Genomic DNA, 24,453 nt, shown 5'->3' on the forward strand with positions numbered 1-24,453 from the left:
TGAAGATTAACTAACTTCCCCACAGTACTACAAATGGGAGTGAATCTATGAATGGAATATAATGTCCCTGGCTCTAAGCTCCCTTCCTTTTCCAACACACCACACCACACTGCTTCTATGCAGTGATTTGTATACACTGCAGGGCAGTTGAAAATGCTAGAGTAGGAAACTTGCCCAGAGTTACCCAAGTAGGGATAGTTGTACCAAGACAAGACTCCAGATTTCCTCAAAGCTTGGCTTTCTTGTTTCTATATAGCTCAGCAAGTAAGGCATACAAAGAAACATCTACATCTCTGATACAGTTTTATCATCCCAAACCCCTGTGGAAGGGTCAGACCTAGCTTTCATCCCTGTAGCTACGTCTTCTCTGCAACAAAATCTGTGTGAGCAGCCTGAGGTCCTGTGGTCAGTCATCAGTGGCCCATCAGCTTCTTGGCCCCGTGCTGGTCTGCTCTACTGTGTGACATTTGCTTTCACCTTTTAATCATTGGACGCTTTTCCCTAAACAATACATCTTATTTGCATTTTTACTTTTCAGTGTCTGATAAATATGACCTTGTTCTCCCTGAAGTAGAAATGAAATGCCTCAAAGCAGTGGAGGAACACAGTTCTGAATATTTATAGTTTGACTCTAGTTTTCATTTTTTTCTTCTTCATTAGAAAAATAATGTGTGGCACATCTCTATTGTGATGTTACTTTCTTGGGTAAGTACTTACTGAGTTCGAGCTACACTGGGGATATTATCGGAAATCCGAGAGGTGCTCAGCAATACCTTGGGGTTTATAATGAAGTCTGAGAAAAGAACAGATATCAGAATGCTACACCTGGGAGAAACTCTGGGAGTTGGGAGATCTGATTCCAAACTGGTTGTGCTTGGGAAAGGTCAGGGGCTACAACAGTGGAAGTCACCATGAAGGAGGGGGCTGGGGTATTATTGTCCAAAAATACTGGCAGCCTCTCCCATCAGACCCTCCCTTATTCCAAAACCACAGTTACCTGGACTAATAGAAGAAATTCAATAGATAAGGTAATTTTAAAAAAGAAACTATCCATAAATGAACTAAAAGTCTTATAAACTGATAAACTATGTGTCAAAATCACAGGAGCAATATTAGTGCACATTCTCCAAACTCTTACTTTTCTAGCAGCTTCCACTACCTCTTCTGCTCCTCTTAATGGTACAAGAGAGTTAAATCCAAGAGAGATGTTATGTGTCCAGGTTTACAGGTCAGAGTGTTGTTCTCGTCTGCAGGCTGAGATGTGGGATACTTGGTGTATCCGTGCGAGGAGGGGCTGGTGGTTTACAAGGCTGCCCATCTTCCGTGAAAATCCTGCTCCCTTGGCAAAGGAGCAACCAAAACTATCTTTCCAGGGCATGGAAGACAAGTAGTTAAACTAAAAAGGCTTTATTTATACTCCTCACCAAAAGGCATGATTGAAAAAGCATGGCTTTGGAGTCAGATATTGTTAAATTAGACCCCCTGGCTCAGCCACATAAGCTATGTCAACTTGGGCCAGTTACTTAGATCTCTAAGTTTATTAAAATGAGAATAATAATGCCCTCTTCATAGTGTGATTGCATGAATTTAAAAACATGTTGGCATGAACTAGAGCTCTGTGGTTAGCCAGACTCAATAAATGATTGGAATTAGTGGAGGAAAAAGCCAGTTCCCACCAATCTTGTATTCACCACTCTTTTCCTGCCCCCAGATACCCTTCATTATTCCCCTTCTCATTTCCATATTGACTCTTTCTATCTCTGGCTTGACATATATTCTTTTAGTACCTCTTCAATGCTTGGAAGATCTTGGTCATGACCAAGGGCTATGAATAAAATGTGACCCTTCTTTTTGAGGTCTAAAATGCTTCTTAAAAAATTTGACATTTAAACAGAAAGAAAAGGCCAGATCAGTTTTTTATTATTATTATTATTATTTTTAACTTGCATTGCTCTCACCAGTTGCACCCAACCTTATTGAATTGCACTTCACTTTAAATATTTTGCCTTAGGCATATTTTTTTTCAAAACTCAAGAGGATTTTCAAAAAGTGAAAGAAATTATTAGTGGCCTAGAATTCCATCCTGATTGCCATTGTTTATTAGACAGCAGAGTGGGACCATATAAATAAAATGTGTGGTTTATAATGGTTCTATGTGGTCTAGTCTACTTGGGGAAAAAAATGGATGAGTAAAGGAAGGACCTACTTATTGGATGTCCCTGTCAATTTAAGGAAATGGCCAAAGAAGGCAACAATACAGAAGTCCTAACACTCAAAAAATATATCCATGTTATGTTATTTGGTTTCCTTTCCTTTTCCTTCCTTTGCACATGGATTTTTCTGTGTGTATTGTATTAGTTTTGGTTTTTGGCTTTTGGTTTTGGTTTTGGTTTCTCCCCCTTTTTTAACTGCTGTAACAATTACCACAAATTTGATGGTTTTAAGAAATGCAAGTCTTACTGATCTGGAGGTTAGAAGTCTAAATCAAGGTGTTGGCAGGTCAGCATTCCTTCTGAGGCACTAAGGGGAGAACATTCCCTTGATTGATTTTTTCAGCTTCTAGAGACTACCTATATTCCTTGACTTGTGGTCTCTTCCTCTCTCTGTCATCACACCTTCTTCTCTAGCTCTGATCTTCCTGCCTCCTTCTTATAAGGACCCTTGGGGTTACATTGGGCCCACCCAGATAATCCTGAGTAGTGTGATCATCTTAATATCCTAATTTAACCAGAACATTCCATTTAACATTATAAAGTAACCTATTTGCAGGTTCCAGGGATTAGGACATGGACATCTTTGAGAGGACATTAGACAACCTACTACATATATTGAACTAAATAGGGTTTTAATTTCAGATTTTACTGTCGTTCCCCCCCCCCCCCGGGTTCCTATTTCCCAGTTCACCTGGCTATGGCTCTGGACTTCAGAATCCTTTCTCACCTTTGTGATTTCCATCTCTGAGTTTGTCATGTCTGCACCATAATGTGGAGTCTAGATTTCTGACAAGACCTGCCAAGTTTAACCATTCATTGTTTTTCTGCGGGGTGACACTTTAATGAAACGATGTTAACCTGGTTGTAGGGAGAATTTCAACAGTCTAAAAAATAATAAAAAATTAAATAATAATCCCTGACTAATTACCTGGCTCTGGCCCTTCCGGAGCCTGATTGTTGAATATAGAGGTGAAGGCAAGGTGTGTTTGCAGTTGTCCTTGGTCCTGAACTGCCATGTATTCCGGTGTTCAGTTGTTTCTCTTGACCTTGGGACACCAGGGTCTCTGGTCCAGTTTCACTATCTTTTCCAGAAATTCTGAAGTATGTGAGAAAAGAAGAAGTTAGATCTGTGAAGGGAACTTAGTGAGAATATATAAAGTAAATATCAGAGCCCTTGATAGGTTGCCACAGAAAATATGAAAACATTGTTTGACATAATTTTCAAATATTATACCGACAAAAAAGACCCACTGATTGACCATTGCATAAATATCAAATAACTAAAGGGAAGTAGAATATTTGTGTATTGCACAATGTAAAGTGTCATGCTAACCTCTTGGTAAACAAAATAGGCAAAAATTAGTGATTATTAGTTCAATCGCACAAATATGTTCAAAATTCCTTTTTTGCTTGCGATTTGCTGGAAAATACTACCTTGTGTAATTTGTTACACGTGATTTTATGTTGTGCATTTCTAAGGACTTATTTTTTATGGGGTGGAGGAACAGTGGGAGAAGGAGAGACAACCTCAAGCAGACTCCATGTGGAGCCTGACTCAGGGCTCCATCTCAGGACCCTGAGATCATGACCTAAGCCCAAACTGAGAGTCAGACACTTAACAGACTGTGCCACCCAAGCACCTGTCATGAATTTTTGACAGCTATAATGTTTCTTGAAGTTACTAGTGGCCCTTACTCCACTCTTCTCTCTCCTCTCCCACCCCTGCCCATCCCCACAACCCCAGACACCATGAACACACACCATGGTGGGGAATGTGCCTTTCCCCAAATTTTTCCCATTCTTTCCATCCTCGCATCAAACACAAACTATATTTTTGGTCCTTGACCTTATCTATGATATTCATTATTCATTAGATCCTCATCTTGGAAACCTCCATTCTTCAGGGATGGAATGGAATGGGAATTCGAATGGATTTCAGGTGCTGGATGTCTGTGATGCACATTATTTGATATGGAAAAAAAACACACAAAAAAAGTGCTTACACATTTGTCTCAGCTAGTTTCGAACTTCAGTGGGGTTGGAACGCAGTATGGACTGGGCACTTCTGCTGCACACACCTTTGGATAAATAAAAATAAGATGAGTCTTTATACATGTTGACAAAGCTGGTCAAGGCAACCTCATTTCAGTTGTACTGACAGGACTTGGTGGTTGTTCTGGATTCCATTTGTGGTGGATATTTACTTAGACACACGGGAATTGGGGGGTGCAGGGGCAACCATAGTCTGGTTATATCATTTTGTACCTAAAACTACTGGGTGTCTGGGTGTTTACCTGGTAAAGCTTTAAACAGATTTCAGTTTCTATTATGTCTCAGGATTAAAAATAGACACCTGTGATGTATTGTGAGTTTCCTTAATTTAAAATGTGAGTCAAAGTTTTGTTCTTGTATTTAGTAGTAGTAGTGGTAGTAGTAGTAATAGTAACAGTAGTAGTAGTAGTAGTAGTAGTAGTAGTAATAGTAGTAGTAGTAGTAGTAGTAAAGTAGGGTGATAACTAAATAGATGCATAAATCTGAATCCAGAGCCCTTTATTAAGCAAAGCATTCCAGGAAGAAGTCATGGTAGATGCCCACCAAGGCGGGTTATTACGTGGTGAGTGCACTATGCTTGGCTGCAGAATTAACATCGTACAGAAAAGTGTGGTAGATTTTATCCTAATTGCTGTTACCCCCCAAAGCCCATTTTGCTTACAGCACACCTTCATTTTATAGCTAGTTAATAAAGAAGACCATGGTTTAAAGTCTGTGTCGCCATGGAAACAACCAATTATAAGTGCAATCTGAAGACATGGAAGAGAGCTGCCAAAACTCTCAGGGAAAAAAATGATCTGGGTTGGCAACCTACAAGAAACATTGCCTGCTAAAAGCTTTTGCCAGCTTCCCCTCACACTGGCCTACAAGTTTCTATCTGAACACACATCTTGCACCCATTTGCCGAGCCCTGCATCTGTAATACATTCTAAAAGGATAATTGTGTCTGGGGCTCAACATATGGGATGGTGAGGCAGGAAGAAAATTCTCACATATTTTACTATAATTTCTCTCATATGTTTCTTATAATTTCATGGCACTGACATCAACATGAGAGAAAGAAAAGAACCTCTCTTCTAAGTTCAGAAGTGTATTACTAAATTGTATCTTAAATACACTTATGTTAATTGTTTATACATAACAATATGTAATGTTAATGTTTATGAAAGTGAGAATTATAGAACTTTATTGAACTATCAAACCACAGATTTAGAGTTTTGGTGTTTAACCCTTGTATACTTGTGGTGCTCTAATTATACTTCTATTTTAATTTCCACTTCCTAATCACTCTGTACATTATTATGCTTTGTTTTCAGGAAGCTTGATATGGAAATATAATGCATTTCCAAAATAGAAAATTAAGTTGAAGACAATTCACATTAAAATATATTCACATACATCATTCCGTTCATCCTATTAACCACCTTGGGAAGAAGGATGTTTTCATATCCATTCTGCATATAGAGAAACTGAGGTGTAGAAGATTCCAGTAGTTACTGGAACTAGGGGCAACCCCCCACCTGTATCTGTAGACCTAGCACGATGTTCACTCAACAACGTGGCTCCCTGCAAGCTTAAAATTAAATGCACCTGGGTGTCAACCTTTAGTATGTCAAATAATGTAGCTTTTAATCTGTGCTCCAAGAAGTGTTTATAGCTGAGACTCATCAATTAGTAGTATACGGATACCGTATTCCCTATAGTCCACCTGCGTCTTTCTTTTATTTGTAGTTAAGTGATTGGGAAGTAGAAGAGTAAAATTGACAATGATGGGAATCACGTTCAATTAGCACAAAATGGTAAACAGCTGCTGTGTTCAAATCTTGTTACGGGATTGTCAGACTTACAAAATGACAATACACATGGCACGGTTTTGAAAAGTGAAAGAAGCTGAATCAAAATTTAAAAACTTGATACATAGAACTTCTGGGTCCTAGGAGACACACAAGAATTTCCCTTTTAAGGAAATGGACTATATATAGTGTGCAAACCCCTATTCTAGTTTTTTGTTTTTTTTTTTTAAAGTGAATTCCAAGGTTGAATAACTTTTTTTTCTTATATTGGCACGGTACTCATTTGTGCAAGAAGCATTATTATTGTTGCACTTAGTCTAGGGCAACACTAATTATCTTCTCCATAGCCATGCTGGGGGAGTGTGGGAAATTTGTCACACAGTCTCACTCCGCTCCCCCATCTCACACCAACCAACCAAACGAAATAAATCTACATAAAAATATTTTGAGAAAACATAGTATTTTGGTTTACAACTTTGTTCAAAATTAGTCAAAATTTGCAAGGGCAGTCAACAGAGATATTCCCCATATTTTATACCTAATTAATACAAAGGCATCCTACATCAACTTATGAGATCTAAGATGCTTATCAAACTTAATTAGGCTCTCTCAACAATAAGGGACTGTTCCACAACTTTCACACCCTCTAGTTTATTTTAGGTTATTCAGAGGCTATTTCTGGTTACAGTTATGTTTCATCTGTAAACCCTGCCCTTTCAAATATCCCCCCACTCTCTTCAAACACACAACCCAGTTCCTGCATAAAGAGATGAGTCCATGTCTTACTTTACCCAGAGAATGGACTCTTCACTTCTCTTCATTTTTTTTTTTTTGCCTTTCTCTTCATTTTTCCAGCTCTCAACCCTGAGTGCACATATTTTTTAAAGCCTTTTTTAAACGGCTTTTAAAAATATACCATTGCCTAGACCCGTACTAGACTGGTTAGTTAAGAGTCTGGGCTGAGAACCACTGACCCATTCTTTTTTTACCGAGAAGTAACCCCTTCTTTGTCAAAGCCAGATATCAACCCGTGGTCAAGAGCGTAACTTGCCTTCTCAAGGGCACTGCTTCCTGAATCACCTATCTTATCCTCATCATTCTTTTCCAGTGGTTCGTTTTCCTAAGTCTGCCAAGTTCTCTTTTCCAGTGGTTCATTTGGTTCATCCTCTGTCCTGTGTATCTTCCCAAGTTAGTTCAAGCGTCATGACAGATATGGTGAATCCCTGAGCCTTCATCCCCTGATAACTGCAGGTGCTGTAGTCAGCTTTCTAGTACCATTGAAATGGCTTCAGAAACTCATGGTTCTAAAAGCCAAAGAAATGAGAAGCGATTTTAGCCAGAAAGAAAAATGGACCATGCCTTAAAGTACATACAGAAGGATCATCCCACCAGGGATATAAGATCTTACAGTTCTAAAGTCCTGCTTCTCAAAATCAAAAGCATGTCACTACCTACTAAATCTGGTGATATGAAGTTCAATGTGTCAGGTTACTCTTAACTGACTTTGTTTTTCACTTACCTTGTAGGCAAAAATCCTTACTTATTGATATTGATTGTCAGCAGTTTATGAGATGTATTCTTGTGTTGGGTCTTATTACTACATCTAGAGCTGAGTAGAAAAGCTGTGTATGGAACATGGAAAAGAGTGGTGTAGGAGTAATTATTCTCCTGTCTGTCACAGGGAGTGCCTTTTTAGGAAATGTGGTTCCCAGTTGTTGAGTTCCTGCCATTCTGAGTACTAAGGAAAACCATCCATGACCCATTTTTAAAAAGTGTTTCATATCAGTTAGATGAAATTTTACTTGAAAAAATACTGTTGAGTATTTGAATCATAATTCATACAAAATAAATTTGAATATGTATATTTGAGCATTTTAAAGTTTTTTAGATACAGTCAACAAACTAAAGACAATTTAAGTGTAAACAATAAATGTCTGCATGGTCTTTTTTAAAAGTGCTTAAGATTTGATTTATAGCTTTTGCCCAAGAATCATCATGGAAAATCTATTTGTTCTGTAGTGGAACTCAATAAGCATTTTCTTACTTGAAAAAGCAATTTCATTTTAAAGACAGAACCACTTACTCTTAGAATACTTGTTTCTTCAGTAAATATTTCTGAAATTTCCATTTATTGCTCTTCTCTCCCCAGACCTAATCATCCCTACTTCAATTCCAGATGTCCTACTTGTGTTTGTCAAAAAATATATTTGAAAACCAATTGCCACATCATGTGGGTATTGAGTAAAATAAATGATTTCTCTTTGGCTAGTCTTCCTTTGGAACTTACCTCCAAGGGAAACCTGGATCTACAAAGAAGCTTGGGGAAGAGGAATAATTGGGTTACACTTTCCATTGCTGTGTCTATTTTTTTTACTCAAAACGAAGCAAATTCTAGTTGGTTTCACTAAATAAATAGCAATATTAATCGTAAATTCAGTATATAATCACTGGTTCAAAATAAAAAGCTAAAGATTAGCTGTGGTAACTTGCTTACATTTACTGAACTTAAGGAAGCCATATGTGTGTCCTGAAAGGAATCTCAGGTAGAATCCAGGAAAAAAAAATGTGTGTGTGTGTGTGTGTGCATATATTTATGTTTTGATATTATATATGCATATTTTACATTATAAATCATTTGAACTCTACTAATTCAGAATATGATGTAAGTTATAACTGTGCAGTGATTACCTGCTTATTTCCTAGGGGGGGAAAAAACAATTTGTTAAGTACACTAACCTCATAAACCAATTTCAGAGATACTAACACAAAGGAGTGGGTTTTAGAGGCTTGACAGATCCACATTGTGTGTTCAACAGGCAACTCTAAAATAGGAGGTCAGTGAGTTCTATCTGCTCATTAAAGCAGATGGAATAGAGTCTGGGAACTGTGGCTGGAATTACTCTACAAAAGATAAAAATGACTTTTGCTTTCACACTTATCCTAAAACTTTGTTCTTCTTTTAATATTCTGAAGAATTTAGTATAGAAATGAATGAACTGGAACTTAGTATACAAATGAAAGGACATGGTATATATTATCTAAATTGAATTTAAATTTAAAAAATTTTTAAATGTTTCATTTATACTTCTCCTACCCACTTAAGCCCCCATGTTGCATCACCAATTCCTCATATCAGGGAGATCATATGATAGTTGTCTTTCTCTGCTTGACTTATTTCACTAAGCATGATACGCTCTAGTTCCATCCATGTTGTCGCAAATGGCAAGATTTCATTTCTTTTGATGGCTGCATAGTATTCCATTGTGTATATATACCACATCTTCTTGATCCATTCATCTGTTGATGGACATCTAGGTTCTTTCCATAGTTTGGCTATTGTGGACATTGCTGCTATAAACATTCGGGTGCACGTACCCCTTTGGATCACTACGTTTGTATCTTTAGGGTAAATACCCAATAGTGCGATTGCTGGGTCATAGGGCAGTTCTATTTTCAACATTTTGAGGAACCTCCATGCTGTTTTCCAGAGTGGCTGCACCAGCTTGCATTCCCACCAACAGTGTAGGAGGGTTCCCCTTTCTCCGCATCCTCGCCAGCATCTGTCATTTCCTGACTTGTTGATTTTAGCCATTCTGACTGGTGTGAGGTGATATCTCATTGTGGTTTTGATTTGTATTTCCCTGATGCCGAGTGATATGGAGCACTTTTTCATGTGTCTGTTGGCCATCTGGATGTCTTCTTTGCAGAAATGTCTGTTCATGTCCTCTGCCCATTTCTTGATTGGATTATTTGTTCTTTGGGTGTTGAGTTTACTAAGTTCTTTATAGATTCTGGACACTAGTCCTTTATCTGATATGTCGTTTGCAAATATCTTCTCCCATTCTGTCAGTTGTCTTTTGATTTTGTTAACTGTTTCCTTTGCTGTGCAAAAGCTTTTGATCTTGATGAAATCCCAATAGTTCATTTTTGCCCTTGCTTCTCTTGCCTTTGGCGATGTTCCTAGGAAGATGTTGCTGCGGCTGAGGTCGAAGAGGTTGCTGCCTGTGTTCTAGGGAGACAAACCATAAGTGACTCTTAATCTCACAAAACAAACTGAGGGTTGCTGGAGGGAGGGGGTTTGGGAGAAGGGGGTGGGATTATGGACATTGGGGAGGGTATGTGCTTTGGTGAGTGCTGTGAAGTGTGTAAACCTGGTGATTCACAGACCTGTACCCCTGGGGATAAAAATATATGTTTATAAAAAATAAAAAAATTTAAAAAAAATTTTAAATGAACAGACAAAAGCAGTCATTTAGCCAGATTTTTAAACAGCTGACTTTGCCTTTCCCAGGTTGCACCAAATAGTCAGGAAAATTCTGTGCCTTCTTTCTTGTGCAAAATCTCCTTTGGCTGTTAAAGGGACTACTGCTCTGATTCCATTATCCTGAAACTGTTGCTGTTCATGCTGTCATTATCACCTTCTTAGACTTTTGGCCAGGCATATTTTTAAGATATGCTGCATATGGGGTTGCAACAGTGATTCCCTAGAGCTCCTTTTATTCTCTCTCTCCCCTGTGCCACAGTGATCTACTTCCAGTCAGAGGATTGAGGACTCCAGGAAGGATGTGTCCAGCAGGAATTGGTACTAAGAGTATACTGTAATGTTTGATATATTAAAAGAAGTTCTACAGCTCTAGTAGAGATTGAATCTGTGATAAATAGAAAAATAATTAGAAAATTTAAGCAACTGATAACTACAGAAAAAATAAAGTATCAAAAAATAAAATGCAGTTATGCACTTATTGTCATGCACATCACAATCTCGTTGATGAATACTCTTTCCATACCACTGAACACTGGTTTAACCAAAAAGTACAACCTAACTACACTGGGAGGATGGGAAAAGGAGAAATGTATGCGTGAGTGTAGGAGTGTTACATAGTAGAGTACAATGGCATTCCAGTATGAGGGGCCACTACAAGTGTCAGAAATTGAGAAATACAGAAGTACTTTGTGAGCATATTCTTTCAAGGTCAATCACAGGTGATTTACTGGAGAGTTTCAAGCCACTGTCTATGGGAAGAAAATTTAAAATATATAAATACATTTTTAGAATACGTAAGAATCTTATTCTGTTGTTTAAAAATAAAAATTTTGAATGTGAATGAGAAACCAGGATGTGGAGACCATATATCCAGGCATCCCTTGACAAGTACTACTCTAAGGGCGGATATGAAATGGAGCAGATGCTGTAGACATCTGAGGACTTGAGGGATGACCTTTCCTTTAAGTGGACAGACTGGAGTGTGCATTTCTTGCTGATAGGATTGAAAAGTTGAAATGGAGAGATGGGTAACACAGGAGAAACAAGGAAGACCACAGAAGCAAAATTCTTGAGGAAATAAGGGAGGATGAGATCGGTCACCAAAATGAAGGCATTTGTGTATGGAAGGGTAAGAGATACTAACTCCATTCTAAGACAGAAGTTGGGTTTGGGGAGGTAGACATGGGAAATGTTTGAGAAGAAAAGATACCTAACAAGGAAGAGTGAATTTAGGAAGGAAATGTAGCAGGGTTGCCTGGAAATATTGCTAGGAAACAAACTGTTGTATGATTTTTCTCCAGCAATATAAATCAGCTAGTAGGCAGGCAGAGAAAGGGCGGAAAGTTAGGGCAATGAGATTTGGGGTTTTGGCAGATGAACACAACAGCAGAACAGAGAAGCAAGAAAGTGAAGGTTTTTGTGTTAGTGACAGTGGTGCTGTCCCAGGAAATCCAGGCTCGGCAAAAAAGGAAGAGACAACAGAAAGTGGATGAGGAATAGTGAGAAAGTGGTGGGGTTAGTAGGAGAGTATCAGGAAGTATGAAGAATTGGAATCATCCCCAGTACTTCATTCCCAGCACATGAGCTGGAGATTTATGAGGGGTGGTAGAAAACAACGAGGTGGTGCAGCCCCCGGAGGAGAACCTGGGTGTGATGTTGGGAGAAGATAATGTTTGCTTTGAGTCATTTGTGAGTGGGAAAAACCAACATGACAGTGATGAGAGGAGAGGGTGGTCTAATTTTTCAGTACCAGCCTCAAAGGCACATGACATTGTAACAAGGGGGATAAATCCTTGAAAGGAGTAGCAAGAAGATCAAGAAGGCTACCTACCCCAGCTCATGGCCTGAAGGCCAGGGATTTGGAGAAGAATATTTTGTTCACTGGAGAGGGCAACAAAGGAAGGAGTGTGCTCAGAGGACAGGTCTCAGTTAACCATGGAGGTGAAGGGAGCACTCAGCTTGGTTAAGGAGGCAAGGCTGTGTACTGGATTGTTGACTAAGGGCACCAGGAATCATGATGGGAAGGCTAAGCAGGGAAAGGGAGAGTGAAGTTCAGGGTCATGAGACAGAATTTATGCAATGAGAATGAGGACTATCGGATTTCCCAAGGAACCTGGACTTCTGACAATGGCTACAGTAAACAGCAGCAAAGTGGGGCATGAGGCATTATCAGCTCTGATAGTATCTAGCACAGTGACCCTAAAACATTAAGCTTAGTCAACACAGTGGTGACTGTTTCTCCACAGTCCACATCACTAGAGCAATTCTGGCTGGACACATTCTCCATCTCCTACAGAAAACATTGTTGCTGCCTTGGTAAAGGTTACCTCAGAGAACATGACAGTGTCGTGCTACATGGACGTGTGAGAGAGAGTTGGGGGTGGCAAGGGCGACTGGTCCCCACTCTCACTGGAAGACCTGGGCAAGTCAGCAACCTTCCGTGAGTCCCAGCTTCCTCATTAAAGAACAAGAGTAGAGAGCCCTGGTTAAATGTTCATGCTTATACCTTTAATATATGAACACATGTTTGTAGCATTTCTAAGTTAAGGATTTGGGCCCCTTATTATCAAACAGAAATGCTGAAGGATACCAGGCTTATAAAGAAACCCACATGATGGGCTTCATTTTCTGACATACATATTATGATGCCATTTATAACTGAGATGCTGTTTAAGTATCTATATTCAAACATAAATATAGCATATATATTATTATTATATATAAATGATGGAGGTGATACCAATATTTATATCTATATAGGTATCATTTTGTACTTTTATATTCCTATGCTTTTGTTCCTTCAGGCATATGAGGGTTTGAGGGTTGGGTGTGCCTATTTCCAGGAGTAAGATCCGTGGACGTGACAAAACCACCTTGTCTCACCAGTCCAGGATTCTCTGTAATTCTCTGCATTTCAGGAAAACAGTTTATAAGTTATGAGGTTTAAAAGAATCACCTCTTGGCCTTCACAACTTCCCATCGCCGCATGTGTACAGACATCTGGGGGCTCTGCACTGCTCTCACCAAACAGCCGTGCCCTCTGTGGCACAGGGAGAAGCCCTCCACCATCCACGTGTCCCTGTGCATGGCGCACAGACCCACACCCCACTCTGGACATCTCAGAGCATGGTGCGGGCTTCTAGAAGCAACCTGGTCCCTTCTGCTTCAGGTCGGTTTTAACTTCAGCCTGGCTCCTTTGCAGTATTTTATACGCAGAAGAGAAACCATAGATGAGAATGATGTCTTCGTCCATGCTGTGCTTCCAAGAGTGTAAACCAACAGCTGCTTCCCCACTCTCAATTAAAGGAAAGAAGTGAGCCTCATACATGGAATCTTGAGCCCCTACTATTAGAAGTCACGTGCTCCGTGGAAAGAAGATGAAAAGTGATGTGGATTACCGTGTTGGAAGTGGAGATAAACTTAGCAAGTGGTTGTATTACCATATCAAAGAGCGCGTTGTCCCAGTAATAATTCTTGGGCAGAGTAGATTCAAGACAATTTTTATTAAATCCTTTCCAGCCCCAGCTCGGTTGGGCTGCATCTGGTATATATTGTGGCCTGTTTGCTGGAACTTTGCAACAGTGTGAAATCCCCAGCTTCAGCTGGAGCAGCACGGGGCTCTGGGGGCCATCGGTAACACAATGGCATCTCTCAATTTTCATAATCAAGAGAAAATACTTTATGAAAACAATATTTAATATTGGAACTGCTCCACTTACCTGATTAATCGGACGAGACTGTCACTAGGAAGTGGGCAGTGAGAAGCAATGTGCAGAAATAGTTTCTGCTGGGGACCAAACTTTCTAAAACCTGCCTTCTCCTGCAAGTGCTACTAAATGCAGAGTCCTCACAAGTTCTAGGCTTTTGGGTTCCTATACGTGATTCTCTACGATCATTAGAATACTGAGAAATTAAAGGTAGATGGCATTAGAGATACTTTGTGGGATTTTGTTTTTTCCCTTCCTTCCTTCCTTCTTTCCTTCCTTCTTTTTAACAAATACAATAAAAGTGAAATCATACAGAACTTGCCATGACTGGACAGCCAATAAGTAGGACTAGAATTCAAGCTAGTTCTAGCACTGTCTAGATCTCACACTGCTTTTGAGTATCATTCTTGTATTTTCTGATACCTACTGTTTTCTCAGGTCCCTCTCACGTTTCCCGTCCAATTATTGTGTTCTTTAAGTGTCATCACAGAATTCAAGACTTGGTCAGTCCATGATATGCTTACCGTGCAAACGGTCTCTCTCGTACTCGGACGGTCATGCAGTATCTAATAAAGGCAGTTGGCAGCCATGTAGTTGTACACCAGGATGTTGTTTGTGGTTTGGCGTGAGTTCAATGTGATTATTAAAAAGTGAACTAGGCTTGTCTGTAGATACCCTTAAGCTAGTGTCCAAAAATTGAACTTGATTTGACTTAATAAAAAATGAACTACCAAGTACATATTATGCATAAGGAACCTAGAGGGACAAGGGAGTGTGGAGATAGGTCAGTGGGCTGCAGAGTGGCCTGCCCAAAAGACAGGTCCACATTGAACCCACCAGAACCTATGAATGGAGCCTTACTTAGAAAAAAGGTCATGGCAGAGAGATGTATCCTGTATTAGTTTCTTAAGCGGCACGACAGATTACCACAAACTGAATGGCTCACAGCAATAGAAATGTGTTGTCTCCCAGTCCTTGGGTAAGCAATGTCCCTCTCTGCAGGGTGGTGTGGTACAGTGGACAGAGGGCGCCCTCTACAGTTGGTGTGCTGCTCTGGACTCCTAGCCATGTCACAGCCCGCCTCGTGCAGGAGGGTGGGCTCTTGCACTTGTGTGAGTCTCATTTCCCTCAGCTCTAAAACGGAATGTCACCTACCTTGCCAGATTTTCAGACAGATTAAAAATGAGTTATGTCGAAATGCAGAGCACAGGTTCAGTGTCTTAGTAGGTACTCAATAAAGAGTAGGTATACTGAATGCTGTGAACTGCAATTTAGAATAAACTCGTAATTGGATGTAACAAGTTTAGTTCTGGGGTTCTTTGTTCTTTAGTTCTGGGTTTCAGATATTCTGTTGTCTTTATGCATTTTCGTCTTCCACAGAGAACTGGGTTTTGATGATCCAACTAAAAATGATTTTATTCCCAATGTAAGGCATCCATGTGGCATATATGCCTAGTCATGTACCTAAATAGTAAATACTAAATATTTCACTAATGCATATGTCATGGCCAGGTGCCCCCTAGGGTCCAGTAATGACATGCATATGTAGAACATTCAAATAGGGTAATTGGAAAGAATTTACTAGAGGAGCCTTTATAAAGTAGAGGGCAAAGCTGAACAGTACCCTGGACTAGCTTCTGGGCCTGTCAGGGCAAAAGCAAGCATACTCCTGGGGGACTTGCCAGGCCAGGGAGGGAACTGTAGTTGTGTCTGAAGGAAAGAGCTTTATTGTAGAAGAATGGATGACTGGGGAGAATGGCAGATAGTCAATGCCATGACCTCTCCCTTCTCTTGTTCTTTCTGTTTCTGCTGGTCTCCCTTTGGTCATTTCCAGCCAGAGAGCAAAGGAGCCTTGTTTTGTAGGCGTAATCATTAGGAGCCTGGATCCTGAATATAGAGCAGAGCACAGAAGGTTCCAGAGTGGATCTGGTGGACCAAATACAGAACATGACTCCAAAGAGTATCCCATGAGAAAATCCGGTTAGTATCTACTTTGTAAGGACAATAGGTAATTTGGGTTAATGATTAAAGAGAGAATCCTTTTGTCATCTGGAGCTTTACTAAAAGCTAATCATTATGATATGGTAGTAGTGAATGGCGGGAAGATGTTACATATTCATAAAGGCAGGAAGAGTAACAGAGAAATGGTTTGGCCATTTAGTGTTGAAACATATTATCCTTGACCCCATAACTGAATGATGTTCAGCAATTACCTTCCAGTGAGAGGAAGCAGTGATGCGGGCATTTTCACTCTGCTTTTGTCTTTCGGTTTGGTTTGGCATGCATTCATTACACACCAAGAGAGCCACATGTGGCCACCTATACCTCACTAAAGCTGAAAAAAAGAAGAAGAAAGTATTCCTTTCTCACACCCCACCTGGAATCGTGAATACTTGGGCTTTCAGATAGTCAACTCTGAAATGTTTCCCAGGATGCATTACGGACATAACTGGGACACTGTGCTATCCTACCTTTCCAAAGGGTGGACTGTCCTGAGAAGAAACAGACCGTGCTGGGTTGTCCCCGGCCCATGGGATGGGGGGGTTGGATGAAATAGGAGCGCTCTTTTAATTGCTTAAGGAACCTCTTTACTGTCACCAAAGTGACACCAGTTATGGTGCCATCAACATCCTCGTTGACACTTGCTATCTCTTGTCCTCTTGACCACAGCCATTCTAACGGTTGGGAGGTGGCATTCCACTGTAGTTTTGATTTGCCTTTCCCCACTTACTAGTGATGCAGTGAGCTCCTTCTCATGCACTTGTTGGCCATTTGTCTGTTTTCTTGGGGGAAATGTCTACTCAGGTCCTTTGTCCATTTTTTAATTGAGTTATTTGGTTTTTTGCTACTAAGTTGTACAAGTTCTCCATATATTTTGGACATTAACCCCTTATCAGTTACGTGTTTTGCAAATGTTTTCTCCCATCCCATAGGATGCCTTTCATATCGTCATGGTTTCCTTTGCTGTGCAGAAGCTTTTGAGTCGGATGTAGTCCCAATTGTTTTTCCTTTATTGTCTTTGCTTTTGGTTTCAAATCCAATAAATCATTGCCAAGATCAATGTCAAGAAGTCCGTCTTTCGTTGATTATTGCAAGTGGTATGAGGTAGGGGTCCAGTTTCATTTTTCGGCCTGTGGCTGGACAGTTTTCCCACCACCATTTGCTGAAGAGACTCTCCTTTCCCCACTGAGTATTCTGAGTTCCCGAGTCAAGTATTCATCGACTAAAAAGGCGGGTCTTTCTTTCTTTCTTTCTTTCTTTCTTTCTTTCTTTCTTTCTTTCTTTCTTTAATTTCTTTTCAGCGTAACAGTATTTATTATTTTTGCACCACACCCAGTGCTCCATGCAAACCGTGCCCTCCCCAATACCCACCACCTGGTTCCCCCAACCTCCCAGCCCCTGCCCCTTCAAACCCCTCAGATTGTTTTTCAGAGTCCAGAGTCTCATGGTTCACCTCCCCTTCCAATTTACCCCAACTCCCTTCTCCTCTCTAACACCCCTTGTCCTCCATGCTATTTGTTATGCTCCACAAATAAGTGAAACCATATGATAATTGACTCTCTCTGCTTGACTTATTTCACTCAGCATCATCTCTTCCAGTCCCGTCCATGTTGCTACGAGTATTTATTTCTGGGCTCTCTATTCTGTTCCGTTGGTCTGTGTGTCTGTTTTTAGGATGGTGCCATCACATTTTGATCACTGCAGCTTTGTCATATAGTTTGAAATCAGAAAATGGTATGCTCCGGTCTTGTTGTTCTTTTTCTGGCTTGCTTTCGCCGTATGAGGTCTTTGATGGTTCCATCCAGATTTTAGGAATTTTTTTTCTATTTCTGTGAAAAGTGGAAACAAAACTCTCTTAAGCTTCTGTCTACTAAAACTCTTACTCCCCCAGATTAATAAGTCGTGATGTTTGTGATTTTTGTACTAGTATATTTGCATTTTAGGGAGGGATAAGCATTCTCTTCTGATCGGAAGCATAGACCGATGTTGCATCTATTAGTTAAATGCAGAATTGGGTATAGAAAACCTCCTTTTACTCCGGAGTGTCTTTCTGCTCATCTGTGATGGTTCCATAGGAAGTTTTTAACACTCAAGACTGTCACCAGAATTTCTCAAGTGCTTTTAATTATTTAATTCAACTACAGTGACATCTCCTGGCTGAGATGAGAAATAACTGCTGAGCATCTTCCGAGGAGCTAGAAAATGATGAGGATGCAAAAGAAGTGAATAAAGGATCCTTGCCACATGCTGGCTTCTAAAGCCATCAGCATTTTATAAGTTGTTGTTATTACCGTCATGTTTAGAACAATCAGGGAGTGACCAGAACTAATATTACTCCCTCCCCTAACTAAAGGTAGATAAATAAAGAAAAAAAAAAATTTTTTTTTAAATTGGCAAACCATTGTGGGAAAGATTGCCAGACCCTTACAAATGGAGTAGTGAGGATTTTTGCGCACAGGTTCCCGTGGCCTTCTCTTATCTTTTGTTGTGAGCTGGATGACGAGTTTCATGAATAGGACTTATATTTCTTTTTTCTTAACAACTTTGGGATACAAGGCTAAGGAGTAATCACACAATTGTATGCTGATTTTAGGCTCCTTTATTCCTGCTTTGTAACAAAAAACCTATTGTTTGCCAACTAATAATAATGTGAGAGGGGACAGTGGGTAAAAAATCCACACAAAAGGTCCTTCCTCTATAGATAGAAATTTGGCTTCCGCACAGGCCAGAGAGCGCAAGCAGGCGCATTTCCTGCGGGAAATATTTTAAAACTTTTTTTAGCCTCATTTGTTAGTGTGATGCCTTATCATGAATTGCTCACAAAACTTTAAGAGACGCCTGAAGGCTTAGCAGCCTTCGATAACGGCTTTGCCAGAGGAAGTCTTGAGTGTGATTCTGTGGTTCCTCTTCTCTGGTTACGCCCGGTGCCCAGTCTGGTTTTGTTTGTGTGGTTGGTTTTTCTGTGTCCTTCTGTTCCTCCAGGATGAGCTCAGGGACTGGCGAAAGCATGGGTCTGACAAGAGCTGAAAGACCTCTGAGAAAGGAATAAGCAGGCAGTAGTGCACACAGATCTAGAAAGACTTCCTTCTTAGACTTCAACAATTTTCGATGTTTGCAGTTCAGAGAGATACAGTCAAAAGCTGACTTTGTGATTCACACCAGGATTTTACATATCAATTTGGGATGTCTAACATAATCTGATGCAGTCTGCAAACCCACATTAACATCCTAATGAAGATATGTTTAAGAGCCAGAGAGCACTATTATCATCCAGGTACCTTTTTTATAGTGAGCACTTAAAAATTCATGGGCTTTAAGCATTGCTAATCTGAACAAAACGTGCTTTCCTTAAGGACTAAGTCACAAGAATTATCTGCGAACAAAAAAATGTGTTTGATCAATAAAATCATCTTAAGGTTTTGCCTCATGCATTTTTTTTTTATCGAGAAGTGATAGAGATAATTCCATTGTTATTTAGAAAATACTATTTTTATATTAAGTTAGAAAGACGTTGGGGCACCTGGGTGGTTCAGAAGGCTAAGCGTCTATCTTGAGCTCCGGCCATGATCCACAGGTCCTGGGACTAAGCCCAGCATCAGACTTCCTGCTCAGCAGGGAGGTCTTCTTTCCTCTCTCTCCCCCCCTGCCCCTCCGCATGGCTCCTTCTCTCTCTCTCTCTCTCTCTCTCAAATAAATAAAATATTTTTTAAAATTTCAATTTAAAAAGAAGAAAGAAGTAAGCACACATCTTCTTAATAGTTTTTGCCTATTCAGAGATCCAAATGGACATGAACATCTCATTGATTTCAAAGTCATGTTCATCATATTTCTACCATAAATAAATGAAGAGAAAAGGGAGCCACATCTTAAAGCTGGAATAATGGCAGGCCCCAAACTGTCAAGTCTTCATGATAATTTATAATCTGTTGTTTACAGTTGATGACCTTACAGTATGTTTTCCCAAGACAACTTACTGCGGGCATATTTCCTTACTGAAGGAGTATGCCATTGGAAGTCAAGCCATTGTATTGATTCACTGTATCCATTGTAATGTTTCAATGCAGTACAGTCTCCCTGCAATAGATTGTTTGTAGAATAAATTATTAAATTATGAGTAAATCTTGAGGTATAATAGGATTCTCAAAGTCAACCCTGAAAACTCTCTGGTTTTCTGCTGTAGAAACCAAGAATGTCTTGTTTGATAAGGAAAGATAAGGTGGAGACCTTGCTATGAGTCATAATGATGGTAAGGGCACATTTTCTAATAAACGCCCATGGGGAAAAACCGGAGAGCAGGTGAGTTTTTTAACTGTGCAGGTCAGCAAACTCTGAGCACAGGCCAAATCCAGCCTGCCAGCTCCTTTTATAAATAAAGTTTTATTGGAACACAGCCACACTCACTTGTCTGCACATTGTGTACAGCTGCTTTTTTGCTGCAATATGGAGTTGAGAAGTTACAACAGAGACTGTTAGGCATGTGAAACCTGACAGTCCATCTCTTTGTGGAAAAAGTTTGCCAATCCCTACTTTGCTAGTTTGTCTGTTTAGAATCTGCACAGTTCCTGACCCAAACTGCCAAATCAAAACACGGAGTCCTAGGTAGAGACACAAGTAATTATATGAGAAGAAAGCTTCAAAGCACTTGGATTTCAAAACATGACATCCATTTCCTGTACTATTTGCAAATATGAAAGAAGCTTTTAGCACCTCGGTAGTCAATATTTTTCCTTCCTGCTGGTACAATCCCAGATTTGCTAGGATCCACTGTGCCAGGCCAGAGAGGAGTAAGGAATTCCATGGTCTGCCTGAGGGTCCCTCAGGTTGGCTAAGTCAATGCTGAAATGAAGCATGGACAAGGCAGCAAGAATGGATTTGAGAATGTGCAGAAGGAGATCTTGAGCTGCTGGGTGGGAGATTAAGATGCTGGGTGGGAGACTGAGATGCTGGCTGAGAGATTGAGCTGCGGGGTGGGAGACTGAGATGCCGGGTGGGAGACTGAGCTGCCGGGTGGGAGATTAAGATGCTGGCTGAGAGACTGAGAAAGGTCCTGCAGAGTGGTAGTTTTACTCTTACTGACTTTGTTTTCATGCTATCCACAGTGGTCAAAGGAAGAGCACAACTATCTCAATTATCATGAAATAGTACTCTCTTTTTTCTTTTTGGTTGGTTGAAAAAAAACAATTATTGGTAAATAGACTGAAATACAAAGTGGATTTCGAAGAGAAATATAACACAGCTAAGAGATCCTTTGGGCCATTATCACAAGTGTAGCTTTGAAAGGGATTCAGTTTTACCCTGTAAATTAATCTCCTTGCTATGAAAAAGAGGTAGAGGACAGAGCATATAGGACTGGGGTGACAGTAGAGTAGGTCATGGAGTCCAAAGCCTTCTTAAGAGTGAATGAAAGTGGCGTTTGTAATAATTAAGCTGAGGAAACAGGTATAACGCCCGACTGTCCTGGGTGAATCTGATGTGTGGGGTCCCCTATGAACATGACGTTGACAGCACTGATTACTGCCAGTGGTTTAAAGTGCGTGGCTTCAGGGCTGAGCTAGACCATGCGGCACGTTCGTGAGACCTTCGAGATGGCACTGCTTTCTGTGGCCTCCTAGACACGTTCTCCTCTTCCTCTGGGCTCATGTAGCCCTGCTCCCTAGGGCATAGCTTGCTGAGTGGCAGACCAAATCTCAGCCCTCAAGCTGAGCCCAAATGTCTGGCAGGACACAATCACATATGCCTGTTCTGCTTGGCACTGAGTAGGGATGCTGGTAGTTCAAATAGGTTCGTGGGGACATACACTGTTTGGTATAGGCATCATTTCAACCTTGATCTCAAATCAATATTAATTGAGCCATTACTGATTTCAATTAAAACAGATTTTAATAATAACTTGCAATTTAGTAAGAAATTTGTGGGGCCTGGGCTTTTAAAGATGTAACTTTATGCTCCTGAAAGAAATTTTATGTTCTGAAACCTGAAGTCATCTCAGTCATAGGAAATATTGGCTTTTAGATTTGCCTAGACCTTCTGGGGGAGAGTAATTTGGATCTTTCCACTTAATTTTCCAGATAATTGCTGTGGTTCCTCCCCATTTCTCCATTAATATAGCCCAGATGACAGAAAGAGATAGCAGGGGGAGAAAAAAAAAAAAAAGGCATTCAGAGATGAGGAGTAAAACAAGATGGCTGTCGTATTAAGAACATTGGTGCCATTTCACGTAATTCTTCTGACCACAAGCTGTAGCGAATCTCTCAGTCTGCTATTGTTCTCCATGTTCCTGGCAGACTCTAAGCTACTTATTTGCAAAGACTGATGACCAAAACGTGTGTCTTATAGCACACAGACGACCCACAGGGCTTGCCAAGACCCCTCACACTACTAAGTGGAGGCTCTCCCTCCTTCGCTCACGGATGATAGAGAAGCAAATAAAAACCACTTAAGTGCTTTTTGCTTTTCTTTTCTTCCAGTTCCCCTTTTCCTTTGGGTTCATTTAATTTCTTCCGTTTATGAATCTTATGGTTTCTCCGCATTGTCTGGGACTTCCTTCAGCACTGATGAATTCACTTTTTTTATGACTAAGTATCGTTTTTTGAAAAAAGGGGGGACATAAGAATTTATATTTATATATGCACACATGAAAAGTCTTTACGATTCATAAAAACTAGGAACAGGGTGATTCTGGGAGCTGTGTACTGAGCAGACAGGAGACGGAATTAGAAGAGGCTTTTCACTGTGTATCTTGGTTTTCTTGCACTTAAGGGTATGTGTGCATTTGTTACCTGCTCAACAAATTAAGTTACGATATTTCTTGAGTCGAAACAAAAATAAAAAGGCAAGAGGAACTTGAGGAAAATGCCTCATCAGCAGTCTCTCCCACGGTGGAATCGTGAGGGTCTAGCACATATCCACTTTTCTGGAAGATCATGGTTGATATGGCTGTGTCTGAGCTGTAAATATATTTTGACCTCCAACTCTGCCTGGTCAGCCTCGGGGGAGACGAAACTCCTCGTCTGCACATGAGGATGCTGAGCTAGACTGAAAAGTAAATGTAACGACATACAGACCCTTACGGCCCAGTGTGGTGCTCAGTGGCCGTCCCTTTTGCCAGAGTTTATTGCAGATATTCACACGTTCTCCTATAACACAATCACTTGTACTTATGCAGAAGAGAAACAGTGAGTGGATGACACATGCTGGCAGCTGGCCAGGCAGTTGAAAGCACTCTGCCTAGTGGAGCCTCCTATGGAACCTAAATATCCAATATCAGTGCACTGCCATGGGTGTGACACAAGGTACAGTATGAGAGATGGCTCGCTATCAAGCTCTATAGGAAGACCGCAGAAGGGGCTACTCTCCTGGCCCAGATGGATCAAGGAAGAAACTACCATCAGGGTCTTTTAGACACCTCCCCATACCCTCTTGGAGGGAAAAAAAGGTCACAATGCTGAATGTATCTCAAAGGCTTGAAGAAGACTGTTCAGTGTATCAGCACAGAGCCCTGCAGGGATTAACGTCAGGTTCTTAGAAGGTCCATTCCGTTCTCTTGGTGAAACTTCCCATCTTGGAGTTTTATTGATAGAAGTCATGAGAATGTTGACCAGCTTTAACCAGGGCAAAATATTTCTTTACAAATAGCACTGTCAGCAATTGGAATCACATACTGTCATAAAGTTCTTTTTTTTTTTTTTTTCATTTAGTTTTGTTTAATTACCAACCATTATACAATAAATAGTCTATGAGAAAGTTTCTCTTTGATTCAATTAGGAAGCAAAGCTTTTGGGAAGAGTTCTGCCTGGCACTGAGAAAAAAACATTCTAATAACACCTTGTGCACTTTTTGTACCTTCATTGAAGTCGGGTGTTGAACACACAATAAAATAGAGTGTGTTGGGGCACCTGAGTGGCTCAGTGGGTTAAAGCCTCTGCCTTTGACTTAGGTCATGATCCTAGGGTCCTGGGATCTAGTCCCACATCGGGCACTCTGCTCAGCAGGGAGTCTGTTTCCCTCTCTCTCTCTCTGCCTGCCTCTCTGCCTACTTGTGATCTGTCTCTCTGTCAAATAAATAAATAAAATCTTCAAAAAAATAGAGTGTGTTGGCTGTGAAGGAGGTGCTGTCATACTGATTATTAAAAGAAAGGGAAAAAACAAAAATCAACAAGTAGGACTACACTAAATTAAAATGCTTCTGCACAGCAAGGGAAATAATCAACAAAACTAAAAGGCAACCTACTGAATAGGAAAGAATATTTGCAAATCCTATATCTGATAAGGAGTCAATATCCCAAATATATGAAGAAACACTCAATTCAATATAGCAAAAATACAATCTGAATTTAAAATGGTCAAAAGACCTGGATAGATACTTTTCCAAAGAAGACATACAAATGGCCAACAGGTACATTAAAAGGTGCTTGACATCACTA

The 24,453-nt window shown here is 40.3% G+C and overlaps 1 protein-coding gene across 1 annotated transcript in view; it reads left to right on the forward strand.

Moving 5' to 3' along the window:
• The window catches only part of FBXL7 (F-box and leucine rich repeat protein 7), a 369,750-nt gene that overhangs the window by 240,143 nt on the left and 105,154 nt on the right, over positions 1-24,453 (forward strand). The gene's annotated exons all lie outside the window — the stretch shown is intronic.

Source organism: Mustela lutreola, chromosome 5 (assembly GCF_030435805.1).
Source record: "Mustela lutreola isolate mMusLut2 chromosome 5, mMusLut2.pri, whole genome shotgun sequence".
Lineage (NCBI taxonomy): Eukaryota > Metazoa > Chordata > Mammalia > Carnivora > Mustelidae > Mustela > Mustela lutreola.